General features: G+C 43.0%; 1 non-coding gene across 1 annotated transcript; it reads left to right on the top strand.

Annotated features, from left to right (window-relative positions):
- Window positions 1–3337: 3337 nt before the first annotated feature.
- Window positions 3338–3446, top strand: LOC124229690 (U6 spliceosomal RNA). The gene has a single exon (XR_006885951.1). It is a non-coding gene; the product is annotated as a U6 spliceosomal RNA (small nuclear RNA).
- The last annotated feature ends 830 nt before the right edge of the window (window positions 3447–4276 follow it).

The following is a 4276-nucleotide window of genomic DNA, read 5'->3' as shown; positions in this document are numbered from 1 at the left end:
CTTTTTCATAAAATAATGACTAGTTTAATGATAGAGTAGAAGTAAAAATATTGCAATAACAACAAAGAAAATTTAATATTTAGGAAAAAATGTCACAAGAAATGTGCAAAACTTACTTGAGGGAAACTGTAGAACCCTTCTGAAAGGGGAACAAAATAGGAGATCCAGAGAGAATCCCAAGTTCGTTCTCGTGTGTACATGACAGTCGTGGCCTATCGAACCATGCCAACACGTGAGCGCTGTGACAGATTCTTTCGGGACCACGTGGTAGCCATTTTTCTAAAAGATTAAATTGGTCTCGCACGTCACACATACACAAAAATAAACTCTAAATCCGTAAGGGATCCAAAGATAAAAATACGGCCACGCATACGACTGGGGAAAACGTGGTGTGTTTCTGTGTTAGGTGAGTGTAGAGAAAGGCTTTTCTTACTGCAGCCGAGTCTAGATGTGAAAATGAAAAGACTGGACAAATCAATGTCATGGGAAAGTTTTTAATGGAAAACAATCAAAAGAAAAGAAAAATGATGATGCGGGAGAAAGTGCTTGCACCGTTAATGGAATATAAAGAGGTTATTTATGAGCGCATGAAAAAATTATTTCAAATTAAGAAGGAGAGTTATAGAAAAATGGGATAAAATCCTGCACAGAGAATTGCCCCTGAAAAATACACAAATGCATTTGAAAATGACAAGGTCTTCTCTTTACTCATCATAAAATGCAAATCAGAGGTGCACTGGGACATCATCCTCCCCTGTAGGATTGGCAGCACCGGGGGCTCAGCTACTCACCCCTTTTAGGGAGCTGTGGGCAGAGTATTCTCCTGTGATGCTGCTGGGATGTGAGGCTAGGACAAGCCCCAGGGAAGAGAGCTGGCAATATCTACCAAAACTACACACGCATTTATATTTTGACCCTGCCACCCCACTTCTAGGCTTTTTACCCTGATGTTACTATCTCCCCAAAAATGACCCCCCAATAAACTGTGGAAAATGTTGTTCATCACTACATTATTTATACCAGGAAAATTGTAGAAACTGCCCAAATGCCTGCTGATGAGAGATTATTGAATAGGCTAGGATGTCTCCTCTCAATGTGGGATGAAGTTGTGAAAAAGAGTGAGGGACATCTTTGTGATTTCCATTTAAGCTAAATAGTAAGGTGCAGTATCAACACCATCTCATGCTAGAAACGCTCAACAGACTGGGGACAGAAAGGATGTGACAGAGTCCCAGGAGGTCATCTCACAGGTTTCTCACTCAGCACGTGGGGAAAGTTGCCTTTGCAGTGGGGAAGTCCAGCAGAACCCCCCTAAAGCAGGCAGGCCACCTGAACTCACCAACACCAAGTCAGTCTGATGCCATGTTCCTTCTGAGGAGTCAATGGGGAGGCAGCCTTGTGGTCTTTCTGCCAAGAATATTGAACTTGGATGTAAATGTCTGGAAACATTCAGAAAAATGCGAATAATGAGGGATGCTGAAAATCGACTCTCCTGGGCTCTTCAAAAACCCCAGGGCCAGGCAGAGAAGGCAGGAGATGCTGAGGATAATTAAATGAGGTTGAAGAGCTGTGGGAGCTAAATGTAGTTTTCATTAGGTCCTAGGTGGGACAAATAAAGTACCTTCGAAGAACGTCAGCGAGATGGCTGAGAAATTTGAATATCAACTATTTGTCGGATAATAGCAGTGTCCTAAGTGTTAAATTTCTTGAGCAAGATCATGATGTTATGGGACTTAAGGAGCATGTTCTTGCTTAGGAAATACATGCTGCAGGTTTTAGCGTTGACGTGTGGGGTATCTGCAACTTATATTCAAATGGTTTCCCAAACACAACCAATACACACCCACTCAGGCAAATGTGTCAAAATTTTAACCATGAGTGAATAAAAGGTGGGTGCTGTACTATTCTTTTAAATTTTCTATAAGACTGAAAATTTGAAAATAAAAAATCTTGGGAGAAAAACAGATTGCATGGGTGGGGGTTGGAGCCTGTGTTTTTTTTTTGTTTGTTTGTTTTTGGTGAGGAAGATTGTCACTGAGCTAAGATCTGTGTCAATCTTCCTCTACTTTGTATGTGGGATGCTGCCACAGCATGGCTTGATGAGTGGTGTGTAGGTCTGCACCCGGGATCCGAACCCACCAACCCCAGGCTGCCGAAGCGGAGTGCTCGAACCTAACCACTATGCAACTGGGCTGGCCCCTGTTTTTTTTTTTTTTTTTCGTTTTTTTGGAAGATCAGCCCTGAGCTAACATCTGCTGCCAATCCTTCTCCTTTGGCTGAGGAAGACTGGCCCTGAGCTAACATCCGTGCCCGTCTTCCTCTACTTTATGTGTGGGATGCCTACCCCAGCATGGCTTACCAAGCAGTGCCACGTCTGCACCTGGGATCCAAACTGGCAAACCCCAGGCCACCAAAACAGAACATGTGAACTAAACTGCTGTACCACTGGGCTGACTCCCATAACGCTTTTTAAGATTAGAAGCAGCTTCAGACGTGCAGGATTCTCCTCCCTTTGAAACAAAGGCAAACTAAACTGACAATTATTTTATTTCAACCAGAAAGCGAAAGCAATTCACTCAGTAATATTACTCTTTTTTGCAATGCTTCATTTTCCCCAAGCTAGATACACCACACTGAGCTCTAGACCCTGAAAAGGCAATTCATTTACTAATTTAATTCTGATTTGCAATAAAAACAAATTAATTATCTCAGTGTCTACTGCTGAAAGTAATAAGTAATCTATCCAATAATCTTGTTCGTATTTGCAATGGAAAATTAATTGAACTTCCCTCTAAAATTCCACATCAATTTTAATATCTTCATTCCAACTGATAAGCATATTAATCATCCAAGTTTTGTTCCAAAAAGTTTTACACAAAGAGCAAGATAGATGTATTCAGGAATTTGAACAGGATCCAAAACAGCACGTCAGTATCCGCTTAACTGACTACATTCTTCCATCACCACCATCAGCACTGGCACCATCATCGTCAATCGCCATCATCATCATCAGTACCATCACCATCGAATCATCGTTGTCACCACCAACAATACCATCATCACCATCATCACCATCGTCATCACCATCACCATTATCATCAGCACCGTCATCATCACCATCACCATTGTCATCACCATCACCATCCAATCATCATCATCGTTGTCACCACCATCATCAATACCATCATCACTATCATCATCATCTTCATTGTCATCACTGTCACCAGTACTTACCTTTCAATTCTAACATCTTAGGTTGGGGGTTGGGACAGGGCAATGAGTGTAATTTTGTATAAGAACAAAGGACTTGCACATAGACTATATAAAGAATTTCTATGTGCTCGCTTCAGCAGCACATATACTAAAAAGTTGGAACGATACAGAGAAGATTAGCATGGCCCCTGTGCAAGGATGACATGCAAATTCGTGAAGTGTTTCATATTTTAGGGGCTGGCCCGGTGGTGCAGTGGTTAAGCGCACACGTTCTGCTTCGGCGGTCCAGGGTTCGCCAGTTCGGATCCCAGGTGCTGACATGGCACTACTTGGCACGCCATGCTGTGGTAGGCGTCCCACATACAAAGTAGAGGAAGATGGGCACAGATGTTAGCCCAGGGCCAGTCTTCCTTAGCCAAAAGAGGAGGATTGGCAGCAGATGTTAGTGCAGGGCTAATCTTCCTCAAAAAAAAAAAAAGAAGAATTTCTACAAATCGATTAAAAAAGAAGACAATCTAGAAACAAGGACAAAAGCCTTCAACAGCGGCTCTACAATGAAGGATATCCAAACAGCCAATAAATACACGAAAAGATGCTCTGTCTCCTTAGTCAGACACCCACTAGGTGTGGGTGTCAGTCCTCATGGTCCCCCTTGTTTCTGCACGTTTTTCCAGACTGTCTGTACCAGCACGTTTCCTACCGAGCTGCCTTGGAACATAGAGACAGTGTCCCTGAGAACCCAGGGAAGCCCTGTTTAATGCCCAGTCTGATAAAGAGAGTGTCTCCCCTGGGAGCAAAGGGAAAGCAGCTTACTGCCCATTTAAAAGATTTGGGTTCCCTGACTCAGGGTTAGTCTCCTGTAACGTAACCCTATGTGTGTCAGGAGTCGCCTGCCTTCTTCTCATCTCCCTGTGGGAGCCAGACTCAGGGACCTGCTTCAAGAAATCTCTGATATTCTGGCCACTGCTATTGCTGTGAGCAACGAATTGTCCTTTGTCTCTGACTCAGGAATCTTGTGTCTTCTAGGAATATCCACGAAGATGTGCAGGCTAAGTTGTTATCT

This window comes from Equus quagga, chromosome 17, assembly GCF_021613505.1.
Source record: "Equus quagga isolate Etosha38 chromosome 17, UCLA_HA_Equagga_1.0, whole genome shotgun sequence".
NCBI classification, from domain to species: domain Eukaryota; kingdom Metazoa; phylum Chordata; class Mammalia; order Perissodactyla; family Equidae; genus Equus; species Equus quagga.
This window is presented reverse-complemented; position numbering and strand designations above follow the sequence as displayed.